Source organism: Gopherus flavomarginatus, chromosome 12, assembly GCF_025201925.1.
Source record: "Gopherus flavomarginatus isolate rGopFla2 chromosome 12, rGopFla2.mat.asm, whole genome shotgun sequence".
NCBI classification, from domain to species: domain Eukaryota; kingdom Metazoa; phylum Chordata; order Testudines; family Testudinidae; genus Gopherus; species Gopherus flavomarginatus.
This window is the reverse complement of record NC_066628.1, coordinates 16,645,413-16,663,323: the sequence shown is the minus strand read 5'-3', so window position 1 is coordinate 16,663,323 and position 17,911 is coordinate 16,645,413. Positions and strand designations below refer to the sequence as shown.

General features: G+C 46.6%; 4 non-coding genes across 4 annotated transcripts; all 4 read left to right on the top strand.

Moving 5' to 3' along the window:
- The first annotated feature begins 5,662 nt into the window (after positions 1-5,662).
- TRNAL-CAA (transfer RNA leucine (anticodon CAA)) lies at positions 5,663-5,771 on the top strand. Its single transcript has 2 exons — positions 5,663-5,700; positions 5,726-5,771. It is a non-coding gene; the product is annotated as a tRNA-Leu (tRNA).
- A 1,578-nt stretch (positions 5,772-7,349) lies between these two features.
- On the top strand, positions 7,350-7,422 carry TRNAK-CUU (transfer RNA lysine (anticodon CUU)). Its single transcript has one exon. It is a non-coding gene; the product is annotated as a tRNA-Lys (tRNA).
- A 2,550-nt stretch (positions 7,423-9,972) lies between these two features.
- Positions 9,973-10,081, top strand: TRNAL-CAA (transfer RNA leucine (anticodon CAA)). The gene is made up of 2 exons: positions 9,973-10,010; positions 10,036-10,081. It is a non-coding gene; the product is annotated as a tRNA-Leu (tRNA).
- Positions 10,082-11,665: 1,584 nt separating this feature from the next.
- TRNAK-CUU (transfer RNA lysine (anticodon CUU)) lies at positions 11,666-11,738 on the top strand. The gene has a single exon. It is a non-coding gene; the product is annotated as a tRNA-Lys (tRNA).
- The last annotated feature ends 6,173 nt before the right edge of the window (positions 11,739-17,911 follow it).

Genomic DNA, 17,911 nt, shown 5'->3' with positions numbered 1-17,911 from the left:
GGATGAAAGCTGGAGGCATGTAGGTAAGTATCACGGTCAGTAGGTTTCCAGTATAGGGTGGTATTTATGTGACCATCGCGTATTTGCAGTGTAGTGTCCAGGAAGTGGATCTCTTGTGTGAACTGTTCCAGGCTGAGGTTGACAGTGGGGTGGAAATGGTTAAAATCCTTGTGGAATTCCTCAAGGGCCTCCTTCTCGTAGGTCCAGATGATGAAGATGTCATCACTGTAGTGCAAGTAAAGCAGGGGTGCTACGGGACAAGAGCCAAGGAAAGGTTGTTCTAAGAAAGCCATAAAAATGTTGGCAAACTGTGGGGCCATGCAGGTACCCATAGCAGTGCCGCTGATTTGAAGGATTAAATCATCCCCAAATATGAAATAGTTGTAGGTGAAGACAAAGTCACAAAGCTCAGCCACCAAGTTTCAGTGACATTATCGGGGATACTGTTCCTGTGGCTTGTAGTCCACCTTTATGTGGAATGTTGGTGTAGAGATCTTCTAAATCCATACTGGCTAGGATGGTGTTTTCAGGAAGATCAATAATGGATTGTAGTTTCATCAGGAAGTCAGCGGTGTCTCAAAGATAGCAGGGAGTGCTGGTAGTGTAGGGCCTGAGGAGACTGTCCACATAGCCAGAAAATACTGCTGTCAGGGTGCCAATGCCTGAGATGATGGGGCATCTAGGATTCCCAGGTTTCTGGATCTTGGGTGGCAGATAGAATACCCCTGGTAGGGGCTCTAGGGGTGTGTCAGTCTTGATTTGTTAGTCTGCTTCTTCAGGGAGCAGATGGTGCAGTTTCTTTTAGTACCTATCAGTGACATTCTATTGAGAGATCTTTCCTGTTAATATAGCCAAAAAGCACACTGTACTAGTTGAATGAATGAACTGAGTTCTTCTTCTTCTTACTATTCTTATGCGGTTGAAATAAGGAGGATTGAGGGGTAGAGAAATGTGCCTTTTAAGTGCGTTTGGTCAGTTTGTGAATGGAAGTAGCAGATCTTGAAAGAATAGAAATGGTTTTTATTATCTAATACCGGATTTAAGCTTTGAGTTAGCTTGAAGAGTTTAAAGCAGAGAAGTGAGGATGATCCAACATGAATAATTGTAGGGTTGATCCACTCGGCCACCCTGACACTGCACAGATGGTAACTTAGCCATCTTCATTTCCATTAACTTCTTATGGGCTTTGCAAGCAGGCCAAGAAGGCACAACTCCTCCAATTCCCAGAGCTCTTCTACAGCGCAGATGATTTGTATACACCTTCATGGGTTTCTGGGAGCCCTGTGAGTTCTATGCTGTTTTAGTCACCCTGCTAATTCAGTCTCTATAAACGAGCCCTAGGTAGGCAGAGGAGTAGGTGAAGAGGGTTGCAGTGGGGTAAATGAAAGCAGAGGACTCTTCTCCTTGAGATTTCTTTGTCTTGCTATTCCGATTCTGATGGATGAATCTAAGGCGCCATTTGATTGTGCTTCAGTGTTTTTCATTGGGCTCAGGATTTGATGCTGAGAACAGGAATTCCTTCCATCTCTCTTCTTGTGCCATCTGTAATGCAGAATGAATCTGCTTCCGAAACTACCTACTGGAGCTGACCGAAAACAGCAATAAACATCCAGGATCAACATAGATTAATAAACTTTCCACAATTTTCTTGGTGAAACAAAATAAAAACATCGTGTTCAATTTCCACTGAGGGAAGTACCCTTTTCAACAAAAGTCTACCGTTCCTTCCGAACTTATCCTTCAACAGGAAGAATGTAACTTCTTGGCCTCCTGCAGAATGCTTGAAAACTCTTTGGAGGCCCTGGGGAAAGCAAAGCTACCAACTACTGCAGTATGGCTCTCTGCCCCTTAAAGCCCTGACTCTACACCCTTTCAGACAAATACGCTCACTTGTGCAAACAATTTAGTTTTTCCCTGTTACCTAGTCTAACCTAAATTAGTACAACATTGCAGATCTTTTTCTTTTTTTTTTCACTTTTCTTGCTGAAACCAAACAATCACTTTGGGTCCACCAAAATCTTTCACTAAATAGAATATTCATCCAAAAATCTTTCACCCAGCGCTATATACAAGTCTTTGGAAGTAACCACCCCAGAGAAAGATCATTAAGGTTTTCCATTCCTAAGATCTAGCTGCTGAAGACTTCTGAGCATGGGCTATGGGCCTTTCACCTCTAGGCCAATGGTTACTCTCTTGCTCAGGTGGCTACTGATGAAAGGCAACAGGGTTTAGTGGCAGATCCATTTCAGACTCCCTCTTCCAATGTCTACAGGGGGGTGTTTGTTTCGCATTGCATCTAAGAATGAAATCAATTCTCTTGAAACCTCAGCCTGCGCTCAAGCTGATTGTAGGTCAGGGAAGGAAGGTTTTGTTCATCCTCTTCTAGTAAATGCTCAAAGTTGTGATGGTTCTTGGAGCTTCCAGACACATTGGCCAGAATTTTCAGAAGGTCTCACACCCACCACTAGGGCCAGATTTTCAGAAGAACTAGGCTCCCAGTTAGGCACTAAAATCTTTAGCCAGATTGTCAAAAAGGCTCCACCTATTTTTCCAAAAGAGGAGTTATTTTGGAAAAAAGCTTGTCAAGATGGTGGGTGCTGGTTACCTGTCTATGTGGCCCACACTGCTGGCGTTGGAGGTTCACCATTGTTTTCTCAGAATGCGGTCTCCGTAGTCTGCCTCAGTTCTGGTGTCCATCTTTTATTCTCCGAATAAATCAGCAGGGAGACTAAAACAACATAGGACTCACAGGGCTCCCGGAAACCTGCCAGTTTGGCTCACGGTGAAGGTGTATACAAATCATCTGTGCTGTAGAAGGGCTCTGGGAGTTGAAAGAGTTGTGAATTTAACCCTCTAGGTTTCGGGCATAATCTGAACCTCTTTCAAAACCAATTCCTTAAATAGACCATAGTTTGAAACCGCAGCAATAGGCATCTTACTGAATATATCCAGAGCTTTCCCAGTCAATTTTGCAACCAAAGGAGTCATCTTTCCTTTCCTGAATAAGCACTTTGTCTGTCCTCCAGACAACACATTTAAAAATCACTACCAGTGTCTCAAAGCAATCAGCTGGGCACATATCCTGCTCGACCACGCCGCTGTGATGGGTTCGGTCACAGAGATCCCCTTGGGACTGAAGTCACTTCCGAGCGCGTTTTCCCTGCCAGCTTGGGACTCCAGAACCCTCCCTCGTTGAGCCAGACACCCTAGCCTGCTGCAACACAGACCCAGGCTCTGGGCCACACCCCCAAAGCTGCAGACTTTAACTAAAAACAGCTCATCACCCGTCTCCAGCACCTAGACACTCAGCTCCCGGTGGGATCCAAAAGCCCAGACAAATCCCTTGTACTCTCTATAAAGCTTACACAGGGTAAATTCCTAAATTCTTCACCCTCTAGATCACTGACAGAGAGATATGCACAGCGGTTTGCTCCCCCAGCGATTAATCACTTACTCTGGGTTTATTAAGAAACAAAAGTCATTTTTATTAAGTATAAAAAGGAGGAGTTAAGTGGTTTCAAGTCATAACAGACAGAACAAAGGAAGTTACCAAGTAAAATAAAACAAAACCTAAGCCTAAGACATAAAGAAACCGATTCCAGGGAATAGCTCACCCTCAGAGGTGGTTCCAATCAGCTTCTTTCACACACTAGACTCCTTCCTAGTCTGGGCCCAATCCTTCCCCCTGCTACGGTCCTTCTTACTTCCAGCAGACATCTTAGCAGGGGTTTTCTCATGACTGGCAGCCCCTTTGTCCTGCTTCACCCCCTTTTCTAGCTTTGGCATAAGGCGGGAATCTTTTGTCTCTCTGGGTCCTCACCCTTCCTTCTAAGTGGAAAAAGGCCAGATTTAAGATGGATTCCAGTATCGTGGTCTCTGTAAGACCCCTAGTTTCCATTCTTCCTGGCTTGGCCCACACGTACACAGGAAGGTTTACAGGTCAAAAAATCATTTACAACCAATTGTCTGGGTCAATGGGAGCCGTCAAGGTTTTCAACCACCATTAGTGGCCCACGCTTTGCACAATTACAACAGGACCTCAGAGTTAGACTTCATGTTTCTGGCTTCAGATTCAAGAAGGAGACATGCATACAAATAGGAGGCATATCTTCAGTAGCTTAGAACCTTTGTTAGGATACCTTACAAGATCCTAACAAAGGATAAAGCATATTCCACTTTCGCATAAAGCATATTCCACTTACATCACACTCACACTTATAAGCATATTTCCATAAAACGCATGGAGCGCAACTTCACTGGATGCCCTACCTACCCTGCTTTCGCTGCTTCCTGACGGCACAGAAAGGACAACAAAGGAGCCAGGATAGGAGGCTTCTAAAACCGAGAGAGCTCTTCGATCGTGTCAACATCCTCTCAGGAGCTATCAAACCCCCTCTCTCGGTTTCTATCCCCCAAATCCTATCAGCTCAATGATTTTTCTCCCTGGAAGAGCCTCGAGGGAGGCAGAAGAAGCGGAGAGGATTGCTTTGGGGGTAGATAACAGAGAGAAGAATTGTTCCTCGGGATTTTTGCCTGTTTCTCTGGTGATCCTGACGGGGGAACGGGAAGCGTAATTCCCTTTCTTTCAATGCCTCGGATTGGGTTCAGTTGGTGAAAGTGAGCAGAGGGCTTCCTTCACTCTCCGCTCTTGTTCTCACAGGGGAATGGACACTGGACCGGTTTCCCAATTTGGACAGAAAGTGGCTTGTGAAAGCCGAGGAGAGCCTGCTTCCTGCCTGCACAAGTTGACAAACTGGGGAAGCCAAAGCTGAGAGACACCTCCCCCCGCCGTAGACCAAGTCAGAATGCTATTCGCTCACATGGAGGGGGAGCACAAGCCCTCCCTGGGTTTCTCTGCCCAAATTATAATCAGCTGAGTGATTTTCCTGGACCAGCCTCTAGGTAGGCAGAAGAAGAAGTCAAGAGGGTTGCGATGGGGTAAATGAAAGCAGAGGACTCTTCCTCTTGAGATTTCTTTGTCTTGCTCTTGTGATTCTGATGGATGAACCTAAGGCGTCATTTGAGCGTGTTTCAATGCTTTTCCTTCGGCTCAGCTGGTGATGCTGAGCACAGGAGTTCCTTCGCTCTCTCTGCTTCTACCCTCTCTAATGGGGAATGGACCAGCTTTCGAAACAGCCTAGTGGAGCTGAACAAAAACAGCAAGAAACATCCAGGTTCACCCTAGATTAATATTTTTTTCCCCAGTTTTCTTGGTGAAACAAAACAAAAACATCGTTTTCATAAGAACTCAACTCCCATTCAAGCTCCAAACTCTTTTGCAAGATTTCCAGAAGGGCTCAACACCCTGAGTGCTGAACTATTTTGCAAGAAAAAACAAACAACGCTGGTACGGATTGTGAGTGCTGGCTGCTTGACTATGTGGCCCGCCGTGCGGGACTTTGAGGTTCTCATTAAGCTAAGTGTCTCTATTCTGCCTCTATCCTAGTGTCCATCTTTTATTCCCCGAATAAGTGAGGGGGGAGATTAGAACACCTCAGAACGCACAGGGTTGTAGGAAACCTGCAACTTTAGATGAGGGTGATTCTGTCTAAAAACCAGATGTGATGTAGGTGTTGAAAGAGAGACGCTGTCTTGGCCTCCTTGAGCGGCTCATACCATGTGGACGAAAACGAGGGTTGAGAGAGCTGTTTGGTGTCTCAGCGTCAGGATGGCCGAGTGGTCTAAGGCGCCAGACTCAAGGCTCTGTCTTTCCCACAAGTGGGGCTTCTGGTCTCCCTCAGGAGGCGTGGGTTCAAATCCCACTCCTGACACTACCTCAACAAGTGGCCTGGAAGAGTACTTGCTGAGTAGCGGCAAGAGAAGTTAGAGGAAATTTTCAATACCTTCAGAATCCATGCGTTCAAGGCACCTAGTTGGGTAAATTCCAGTTTATTCCCCACCAGAAAGTTGGCATTGCTTGATGTTGGGCAGGTATGGATGTCAAACCTACAGGTGGAGAAAGAAGGGAGCAGTACAGTAAACACTGATAAAGGGACGGCAAGACTCTTAGTCTCAGGGTTTGGGCTTGAGCCCTAAACTGGGTGCTCTACCTACTCTGGTTTGGCTGCTTCCTGAGGGTACAGAATTGACAACCTAGGGAGCAGAGATAGGAGGCAGCTACAACCAAGAGCCCTCTTAGATTGTGTCAACATCCTATCAGGAGGGCTCAAAGCCCCTCTCTCAGTTTCTATCCTCAGAAAATTCTATCAGCTCAAGGACCTTTTTCCATCCAAGAGCCACTAGGTAGGCAGAAGAAGAGGTGGAGAGGACTGCGATGGAGGTAAATAAAGCAGAGAAGAATTGTTCCTCTTGGGATTTTCTGGGTTTCTCTTGAGATCCTGATGAAGGAACCGGAAGCATACGCTGATTTTTTCAGGGCTCCCTTTCTGTCCAACAGATTAAGTTCAGTCCTTTCTCCATCCCCTGTGGGGTTAAGAGCTGGAACCCCTGTGCTCAGGATCACAACCCTTAGCCCAACCGAAGGCACTGAACAAACTCAAATGATGCTTCGGCTTCCTCCCTCAGTATCACAAGACCAACTCAAAGAAAACTCAAGAGGAACAAGCCTCCGCTCCTTTCGCTTACCCCAACGCCACCCTCTCAGGGAAGGACACGCCAGCCGATAGGAGTCCTTGCGTAGAAAACTTAGGGTCGGGTGTTGCTCCCCCTCCCTGGGAGCTGATAGCATTCTGACTCTGTGGAATGGGGCTCTGAGCATTGCCAGGTTTGTCAGTTCTGTGCTCTCAGAAAGCAGCCAAAATGCTCAAACCCCCACCCACTTCCTCTTGGACCGCTGGGAACATGGTGTTTGCACAGGGGCTGCAAGCCCTTCTTTCCTGTCTTTGTCTACCCCGGCCCCTTCCCCACAAATGGTTTCATCGGACGCTGGAGGGACCTAACAACCTGCAGGTTTCCGCACCCACCTCCTAAAGCAAAGAGTCCTTCCCTTCTCTGACATTCCTGGAGCCGCGCATCCTTGGAGGAGTTTTAACCCAGGGCGTTCTGATTCCCTGCAAAAAGATGTGTCTGGCGGCCGGTGGGGAACTGTCTTGTCTGCCCCCTCTTTGGGCGCTGAGAAGCTTTTGCTGAGAAACAGCACCTCCTCCTGGTGGGAGAATCCTAAATTCCACCCTCCCCCACAGGTTTCTCTGAGCAGCTGCTAGATGAACCCCACTTCTCTGGTCTAGATACCAGTATCTAACTAGCCGTGGACCGGGCCCTGTTTGCTAGCTGGAGAGCGAAGGAACCAGCAAAGAAGGCAAATGTCAGGAAATGAATCTCAGCATGCAAAGAAACTTCCTTCGCTCTTCTTTTGCACTCTCTGGGCCTTTGCAAGGCCTTCAGGCCTAGCCCGACTAACTCAGTTGGTAGAGCATGAGACTCTTAATCTCAGGGTTGTGGGTTCGAGCCCCACGTTGGGCATTTGAGCTTGCACTCTTAGACATCACTCTCTCCCTTATGTTCTCAGGGCACAATGGAATCCACTCTTTGTCCTTTCAACCTGCTGAGGCTGTCTGGGACCTTTAGTAGGTCATGAAGAGAAGACAAATTGACAACTCCATGCTCCTAAGAGAGTTGAGGCTCTTCTAGCCCAGACAAGAGAGGGAAAAAGTAACCTTTCAGAAGCTGATTGCTCCCCATCAGGGATCCAGAGCTTCTCTACTTCTTTCTATATCTTCGTCAGTGCTCAGTAGTTGAGATAACTGCTTCTTTCTCAAATCCTCCACCGGCCCTCTTCATTGGGGTGGAGATTGCTTGAGGCTGATGATTCCAACCACATCTTATTCATCCCTCCTACATTTCTGTAAGCCCTTGGAGAGTAAAACAAAATAGCAATGAAACTGGTTTTTTTTTAAAACAAGCAAACAAACAAACAAAAAGACGTGGCCTCAATGTACAACAATACTGGAAATTGTTTTTCTGTTTCTCTTTTATATCAGCTGACTGTGCTAAAAATAAGAAGGGAACCGTAAGGAAACAAAGAGCTCAGAGCTTGTGTTAACCTCCTTTGAAGAAGAACAAATGGCCTCAGTTGGACAGAAAGTAGGTCTAGAAAGTCAAGGTCAACAACCCAAACACAGTATCCCTGGTGGTCTAGTAGTTAGGGTATGGTGCTTTCACCCCCACGGCCTGTGTTCAATTCCTGCTCAGGGAATTACCCTTTTCAACAAAAGTCTATCGTTCCTTCCGAACTTGTCCTTCAACAGGAAGAATGCAACTTCCTGGCCTCCTGCAGAATGCTTGAAAACTCTTTGGAGGCCCTGGGGAAAGCAAAGCTACCAACTACTACAATATGGCTCTCTGCTCCTTAAAGCCCAGCCTCTACACCCTTTCAGACAAATACGCTCACTTCTGCAAACAATTTAGTTTTTCCCTGTTACCTAGCCTAACCTAAATTAGAACAACATTGCAGATCTTTTCCTTTTTTTATCCTTTTTCCTGCTGAAACCAAACAATCATTTTGGGTCCACCAAAATATTTCACTAAATAGAATATTCATCCAAAAATCTTTCACCCAGCGCTATATACAAGTTTTTGAAAGTAACCACCCCAGAGAAAGATCATTTAGCTTTTCCGTTCTTAAGATCTAGCTGCTGAAGACTTCTGAGCATGGGCTATGGGCCTTTCATCTCTAGGCCAATGGTTACCCTCTTGCTCAGGTGGCTACTGATGAAAGGCAACGGGGTTTAGTGGCAGATCCATTTCAGACTCCCTCTTCCAATGTCTACAGCGGGGTGTTTGTTTCGCATTGCATCTAAGAATGAAATCAATTCTCTTGAAACCTCAGCCTGCGCTCAAGCTGATTGTAGGTCAAGGAAGGAAGGTTTTGTTCATCCTCTTCTAGTAAATGCTCAAAGTTGTGATGGTTCTTGGAGCTTCCAGACACATTGGCCAGAATTTTCAGAAGGTCTCACACCCACCACTAGGGCCAGATTTTCAGAAGAACTAGGTTCCCAGTTAGGCACTAAAATCTTTATCTAGACTGTCAAAAAGGCTCCACCTAGTTTTCCAAAAGAGGAGTTATTTTGGAAAAAAGCTTGTCAAGATTGTGGGTGCTGTTTACCTGTCTACGTGGCCCACACTGCTGGCGTTGGAGGTTCACCATCGTTTTCTCAGAATGCGGTCTCCGTAGTCTGCCTCAGTTCTGGTGTCCATCTTTTATTCTCCGAATAAATCAGCAGGGAGACTAAAACAACATAGGACTCACAGGGCTCCCGGAAACCTCCCAGTTTGGCTCACGGTGAAGGTGTATACAAATCATCTGTGCTGTAGAAGGGCTCTGGGAGTTGAAAGAGTTGTGAATTTAACCCTCTAGGTTCCTCTCAGGAGCTATCAAACCCCCTCTCTTGGTTTCTATCCCCCAGATCCTATCAGCTCAATGATTTTTCTCCCTGGAAGAGCCTCGAGGGAGGCAGAAGAAGCGGAGAGGATTGCGTTGGGGGTAGATAACAGAGAGAAGAATTGTTCCTCGGGATTTTTGCCTGTTTCTCTGGTGATCCTGACGGAGGAACGGGAAGCGTAATTCCCTTTCTTTCAATGCCTCGGATTGGGTTCAGTTGGTGAAAGTGAGCAGAGGGCTTCCTTCACTCTCCGCTCTTGTTCTCACAGGGGAATGGACACTGGACCGGTTTCCCAATTTGGACAGAAAGTGGCTTGCGAAAGCCGAGGAGAGCCTGCTTCCTGACTATGTGGCCCGCCGTGCGGGACTTTGAGGTTCTCATTAAGCTAAGTGTCTCTATTCTGCCTCTATCCTAGTGTCCATCTTTTATTCCCCGAATAAGTGAGGGGGGAGATTAGAACACCTCAGAATGCACAGGGTTGTAGGAAACCTGCAACTTTAGATGAGGGTAATGGTGTCTAAAAACCAGATGTGATGTAGGTGTTGAAAGAGAGATGCTGTCTTGGCCTCCTTGAGCGGCTCATACCATGTGGACGAAAACGAGTGTTGAGAGAGCTGTTTGGTGTTGCAGCGTCAGGATGGCCGAGTGGTCTAAGGCGCCAGACTCAAGGCTCTGTCTTTCCCACAAATGGGGCTTCTGGGCTCCTTCAGGAGGCATGGGTTCAAATCCCACTCCTGACACAACCTCAACAAGTGGCCTGGAAGAGTACTTGCTGAGGAGCTTTTGTAGAGTAGCGGCAAGAGAAGTTAGAGGAAATTTTCAATACTTTCAGAATCCATGCGTTCAAGGCACCTAGTTGGGTAAATTCCAGTTTATTCCCCACCAGAAAGTTGGCATTGCTTGATGTTGGGCAGGTATGGATGTCAAACCTACAGGTGGAGAAAGAAGGGAGCAGTACAGTAAACACTGATAAATGGACGGCAAGACTCTTAGTCTCAGGGTTTGGGCTTCAGCCCTAAACTGGGTGCTCTACCTACTCTGGTTTGGCTGCTTCCTGAGGGTACAGAATTGACAACCTAGGGAGCAGAGATAGGAAGCAGCTACAACCAAGAGCCCTCTTAGATTGTGTCCACATCCTATCAGGAGGTCTCAAAGCCCCTCTCTCAGTTTCTATCTCAGAAATTCTGTCAGCTCAAGGACCTTTTTCCATCCAAGAGCCACTAGGTAGGCAGAAGAAGAGGTGGAGAGGACTGCGATGGAGGTAAATAAAGCAGAGAAGAATTGTTCCTCTTGGGATTTTCTGGGTTTCTCTTGAGATCCTGATGAAGGAACCGGAAGCATACGCTGATTTTTTCAGGCTCCTTTCTGTCCAACAGATTAAGTTCGTCCTTTCTCCATTCCCCTGTGGGGTTAAGAGCTGGAACCCCTGTGCTCAGGATCACAACCCTTAGCCCAACCGAAGGCACTGAACAAACTCAAATGATGCTTCGGCTTCCTCCCTCAGTATCACAAGACCAACTCAAAGAAAACTCAAGAGGAACAAGCCTCCGCTCCTTTCGCTTACCCCAACGCCACCCTCTCAGGGAAGGACACGCAGCCGATAGGAGTCCTTGCGTAGAAACTTAGGGTCGGGTGTTGCTCCCCCTCCCTGGGAGCTGATAGCATTCTGACTCTGTGGAATGGGGCTCTGAGCATTGCCAGGTTGTCAGTTCTGTGCTCTCAGAAAGCAGCCAAAATGCTCAAACCCCCACCCGCTTCTCTTGGACCGCTGGGAACATGGTGTTTGCACAGGGGCTGCAAGCCCTTCTTTCCTGTCTTTGTCTACCCCGGCCCCTTCCCCACAAATGGTTTCATCGGACGCTGGAGGGACCTAACGACCTGCAGGTTTCCGCACCCACCTCCTAAAGCAAAGAGTCCTTCCCTTCTCTGACATTCCTGGAGCCGCGCATCCTTGGAGGAGTTTTAACCCAGGGCGTTCTGATTCCCTGCAAAAAGATGTGTCTGGCGGCCGGCGGGGAACTGTCTTGTCTGCCCCCTCTTTGGGCGCTGAGAAGCTTTTGCTGAGAAACAGCACCTCCTCCTGGTGGGAGAATCCTAAATTCCACCCTCCCCCACAGGTTTCTCTGAGCAGCTGCTAGATGAACCCCACTTCTCTGGTCTAGATACCAGTATCTAACCAGCCTTGGACCGGGCCCTGTTTGCTAGCTGGAGAGCGAAGGAACCAGCAAAGAAGGCAAATGTCAGGAAATGAATCTCAGCATGCAAAGAAACTTCCTTCGCTCTTCTTTTGCACTCTCTGGGCCTTTGCAAGGCCTTCAGGCCTAGCCCGACTAGCTCAGTCGGTAGAGCATGAGACTCTTAATCTCAGAGTTGTGGGTTCTAGCCCCATGTCGGGCATTTGAGCTTGCACTCTTAGACATCACTCTCTCCCTTATGTTCTCAGGGCACAATGGAATCCACTCTTTGTCCTCTCAACCAGCTGAGGCTGTCTGGGACCTTTAGTAGGTCATGAAGAGAAGACAAATTGACAACTCCATGCTCCTAAGAGAGTTGAGGCTCTTCTAGCCCAGGCAAGAGAGGGAAAAAGTAACCTTTCAGAAGCTGATTGCTCCCCATCAGGGATCCAGAGCTTCTCTACTTCTTTCTATATCTTCGCCAGTGCTCAGTAGTTGAGATAACTGCTTCTTTCTCAAATCCTCCACCGGCCCTCTTCATTGGGGTGGAGATTGCTTGAGGCTGATGATTCCAACCACATCTTATTCATCCCTCCTACATTTCTGTAAGCCCTTGGAGAGTAAAACAAAATAGCAATGAAACTATTTTTTTTTTTAAAACAAACAAACAAACAAACAAACAAAAAGACGTGGCCTCAATGTACAACAGTACTGGAAATTGTTTTTCTGTTTCTCTTTTATATCAGCTGACTGTGCTAAAAATAAGAAGGGAACCGTAAGGAAACAAAGAGCTCAGAGCTTGTGTTAACCTCCTTTGAAGAAGAAACAAATGGCCTCAGTTGGACAGAAAGTAGGTCTAGAAAGTCAAGGTCCAACAACCCAAACACAGATATCCCTGGTTGTCTAGTGGTTAGGGTATGGTGCTTTTACCACGCCTGTTCAATTCCCGCTCAGGGAATTACTCTTTTCAACCAAAAGTCTACTCGTTCCTTCCGAAACTTGTCCTTCAACAGGAAGAATGCAACTTCTGGCCTCCTGCAGAATGCTTGAAAACTCTTGGAATGCCCCGGGGAAAGCAAAGCTACCAACTACCAACAATATGGCTCTCTGCCCCTTAAAGCCCAGCCTCTACACCCTTTCAGGACAAATACGCTCACTTCTGCAAACAATTTAGTTTTTCCCTGTTACCTAGCCTAACCTAAATTAGAACAACATTGCAGATCTTTTTCTTTTTTTTTCACTTTTCTTGCTGAAACCAAACAATCATTTTGGGTCCACCAAAATATTTCACTAAATAGCATATTCATCCAAAATCTTTCACCAGCGGCTATATACAAGTCTTTGGAAGTAACCACCCAGAGAAAGATCATTAAGCTTTCCGTTCCTAAGATCTAGCTGCTGAAGACTTCTGAGCATGGGCTATGGGCCTTTCACTCTAGGCCAATGGTACCCTCTTGCTCAGGTGGCTACTGATGAAAGGCAACGGGGTTTAGTGGCAGATCCATTTCAGACTCCCTCTTCCAATGTCTACAGGGGGGTGTTTGTTTCGCATTGCATCTAAGAATGAAATCAATTCTCTTGAAACCTCAGCCTGCGCTCAAGCTGATTGTAGGTCAAGGAAGGAAGGTTTTGTTCATCCTCTTCTAGTAAATGCTCAAAGTTGTAATGGTTCTTAGAGCTTCCAGACACATTCGCCAGAATTTTCAGAAGGTCTCACACCCACCACTAGGGCCAGATTTTCAGAAGAACTAGGTTCCCAGTTAGGCACTAAAATCTTTATCTAGACTGTCAAAAAGGCTCCACCTAGTTTTCCAAAAGAGGAGTTATTTGGAAAAAAGCTTGTCAGATTGTGGGTGCTGTTTACCTGTCTACGTGGCCCACACTGCTGGCGTTGGAGGTTCACCATTGTTTTCTCAGAATGCGGTCTCCGTAGTCTGCCTCAGTTCTGGTGTCCATCTTTTATTCTCCGAATAAATCAGCAGGGAGACTAAAACAACATAGGACTCACAGGGCTCCCGGAAACCTGCCAGTTTGGCTCACGGTGAAGGTGTATACAAATCATCTGTGCTGTAGAAGGGCTCTGGGAGTTGAAAGAGTTGTGAATTTAACCCTCTAGGTTTCGGGCATAATCTGAATCTGTTTCAAAACCAGTTCCTTAAATAGACCATAGTTTGAAGCTGCAGGAATAGGCATCTTGCTGAATATATCCAGAGCTTTCCCAGTCAATTTTGCAACCAAAGAAGTCATCTTTCCTTTCCCGAATAGGCACTTTGCCTGTCCTCCAGACAACACACTTAAAAATCACTACCAGTGTCTCAAAGCAATCAGTTGGGCACATATCCTGCTCTACCACGCCACTGTTATGGGTTCGGTCACAGAGATCCCCTTGGGACTGAAGTTACTTCCAAGCTCGTTTTCCCTGCCAGCTTGGGACTCCAGAACCCTGCCTCGTTGAGCCAGACACCCTAGCCTGCTGCAACACAGACCCAGGCTCTGGGCCACACCCCCAAAGCTGCAGACTTTAACTAAAACAGCTCAGCACCTGTCTCCAGCACCCAGACACTCAGCTCCCAGTGGGATCCAAAACCCCAAACAAATCCCTTGTACTCTCTATAAAGCTTACACAGGGTAAATTCCTAAATTCTTCACCCTCTAGATCACTGACAGAGAGATATGCACAGCGGTTTGCTCCCCCAGCGATTAATCACTTCCTCTGGGTTTATTAAGAAACAAAAGTCATTTTTATTAAGTATAAAAAGGAGGAGTTAAGTGGTTTCAAGTCATACAGACAGAACAAAGGAAGTCACCAAGTAAAATAAAACAAAATCCTAAAGCCTAAGACATAAAGAAACCGATTCCAGGGAATAGTTCACCCTCAGAGGTGGTTCCAATCAGCTTCTTTCACACACTAGACTCCTTCCTAGTCTGGGCCCAATCCTTCCCCCTGCTATGGTCCTTCTTACTTCCAGCAGACATCTCAGCAGGGGGTTTCTCATGACTGGCAGCCCCTTTGTCCTGCTTCACTCCCTTTTCTAGCTTTGGCATAAGGCGGGAATCTTTTGTCTCTCTGGGTCCTCACCCTTCCTTCTAAGTGGAAAAAGGCCAGATTTAAGATGGATTCCAGTATCATGGTCTCTGTAAGACCCCTAGTTTCCATTCTTCCTGGCTTGGCCCACACATACACAGGAAGGTTTGCAGGTCAAAAAACCATTTACAACCAATTGTCTGGGTCAATGGGAGCCGTCAAGGTTTTAAACCACCATTAGTGGCCCACGCTTTGCACAATTACAATAGGACCTCAGAGTTAGACTTCATGTTTCTGGCTTCAGACACAAGAAGGAGACATGCATACAAATAGGAGGCATATCTTCAGTAGCTTAGAACCTTTGTTAGGATACCTTACAAGAGACCTTTTGCATAAAGCATACTCCACTTACTTCACACTCACACTTATAAGCATATTTCTATAAAATGCATGGAGCGCAACGTCACCGGATGCCCTACCTACCCTGCTTTCGCTGCTTCCTGACGGCACAGAACGGACAACAATGGAGCCAAGATAGGAGGCTTCTAAAACCGAGAGAGCTCTTCGATCATGTCAACATCCTCTCAGGAGCTATCAAACCCCCTCTCTCGGTTTCTATCCCCCAAATCCTATCAGCTCAATGATTTTTCTCCCTGGAAGAGCCTCGAGGGAGGCAGAAGAAGCGGAGAGGATTGCGTTGGGGATAGATAACAGAGAGAAGAATTGTTCCTCGGGATTTTTGCCTGTTTCTCTGGTGATCCTGACGGAGGAACGGGAAGCGTAATTCCCTTTCTTTCAATGCCTCGGATTGGGTTCAGTTGGTGAAAGTGAGCAGAGGGCTTCCTTCACTCTCCGCTCTTGTTCTCACAGGGGAATGGACACTGGACCAGTTTCCCAATTTGGACAGAATGTGGCTTGCGAAAGCCGAGGAGAGCCTGCTTCCTGCCTGCACCGAGTTGACAACCTGGGGAAGCCAAAGCTGAGAGACACCTCCCCCACTCATAGACCAAGTCAGAAAGCTATCCGCTCACATGGAGTGGGAGCACAAGTCTTCCCTGGGTTTCTCTGCCCAAATTATAATCAGCTGAGTGATTTTCCTGAACCAGCCTCTAGGTAGGCAGAAGAAGAAGTCAAGAGGGTTGCGATGGGGTAAATGAAAGCAGAGGACTCTTCCTCTTGAGATTTCTTTGTCTTGCTCTTGTGATTCTGATGGATGAACCTAAAGCATCATTTGAGCGTGTTTCAATGCTTTTCCTTGGGCTCAACTGGTGATGCTGAGCACAGGGGTTCCTTCGCTCTCTCTGCTTCTACCCTCTCTAATGGGGAATGGACCAGCTTTCGAAACAGCCTAGTGGAGCTGAACAAAAACAGCAAGAAACATCCAGGTTGTTGGGGAAAAGACCACCACCCAGTTGATTTGATCAGACAGCCTGAGACGCCTTTATTTCATACAAGCATATATGCAGGGAGAGACAGCATAGACCAAACGCAAGAGGCTGGCTGCTGCTCTACATGTTACAAATTTTACCAGGCTTATAAAGGTTAAAACCGCAAAACGTAGCACGCTGGTTACACATGTTATTTGCCTTATTTGGAATATAATGATAACAAGCAAGCTGACCAATTAATTTCCATCTATGGCAAAACCCAATCTTCCATCTATGGCTTTTTCCTGTTATTGTCTTTGCCAGTCAAGTCTGCGGTTTGACCGTTCTATACTTTTTCTTATAACTCAGCTGTTATAACTTAACAGATCTCCTGGTTCTCCTTTATCCAATTCTAGTTCCTCTTTTTGGGGCCCTGACCACATCTTTTTGCCTCAGCGTGCCCTTTGTACAGAAAAACAAGTTTAGCAGGAGTTAAAACTCTTGCTTCTGGCTAAGGGCCTACTCTTACTTTATTTTCAGGAAAAAAGCCTGGGGCCTTGGGTAAGGTGGGGTCGGGGGGTTTCCCTATCAACTCCCTCCTTTTTGATGCCTTTGTCTTACATGGCATCAAACTCCTCACTTTGGATATCCATTAAGTCCTGGATCTCTAGATGAGGGTTCTTTAAGTTTGGAATGCTGGCATAGGTGGCTTCTTCTAAGGAAGCATTCAGCATAATGCAGGCGATCCTCATTGGCTAAAGTCGATTCCATTAATGGGTTAAGAGGTACTAACTGTGGTGGGGTATAGGAACGGGAAGTTGAACAAGGGCATGTGCAATGTGACCAGCAACAACAGCAACACCAGCAGCAGATACACACAACGGTAAACGTGCTAATGCCAAGGAGGAGCCATACGTACCAGGGGTGATGGGGTGACTGAACACTTTTTGTGAATTGGCAGAGAATGTCGCTTTTAAACACGAGGGAAGATACTAAGTGAACAGTTTGGAGGGCGTTCATAGCTTTCTGATAAACAGTTTCTAAATAATGAATTTGAATTGCAATTGCCGAAATAGATTGGATTTCTGGCAGGAGAGATAACAATGAGTGAAATCGGTCAGGGATAACAGACGTCCAGTCGAAAGGGACTTGAAACTGCAAATAAACCTGATAATCCTTTTCTGCGGGCCAGTAAATATCATGAGTGCCTGAATTGGTGAGGAGATTAAAGGCCACATCATGTATGATTGATGAATTGACATGAACACAACTGCTATTGGCGGACAAAAGGGTATGGGAGGCTTAATTTCCCAAACATCTCGATGGATTACCCAGTCCCACAAGCAACCACCCCAAGGGCCTGGTAGAATACGGTAAGTGGGAGCCCAAAATCCTTTCATGGGTCCATAAGCCCGGAAGGAACACTGTGAGCGCCAACATTTCCATCCAGAAAACTTCCAAGTATGTCTCCATGGCCACAAATTGGGGGGTACACTAGATGTATTAGTAAGGGCAGTGGGCCAGCGCTGCTGTTTGAGGTCCTTACGTAAGGAGAAAAGGATGGTATTGAGATAATCCTGTACTTCTGAACACGCCTGATCCCACTGCAATGCCTTTCCTGATACAGCAACCTGATGGACCATTTGCTTAAGCAGGTCCTGGGCAACAATGTTTAGTGCTGAGATAGTATGGAGTGCGCCTATACCGGCCTTTTTTTTTTTAGTAATTTGAGCCCCAGAGATAAACGCTGCGGCCTGGTCTAATTGTTCCAGATGACCCTCATGTTCCTGTGTTTTGTAAACAGTCCAAGCTGAGGCTGCAGTGTTAGCACCATGCAGCAGAGTATCAACAATATCTCTCCTTTTTCTGCTATCTTTAAGTCGAGCTTGTTGTTCCATCAGGCGTATGGCCGCGCCCTTAGAGCAGTTAGAGTAAGTGGCGGTGATCTGAAAGTGAGTGAGGGGAAGGGAGAAATGGACGGTTCCTAAAGTGGCATTTAGGATT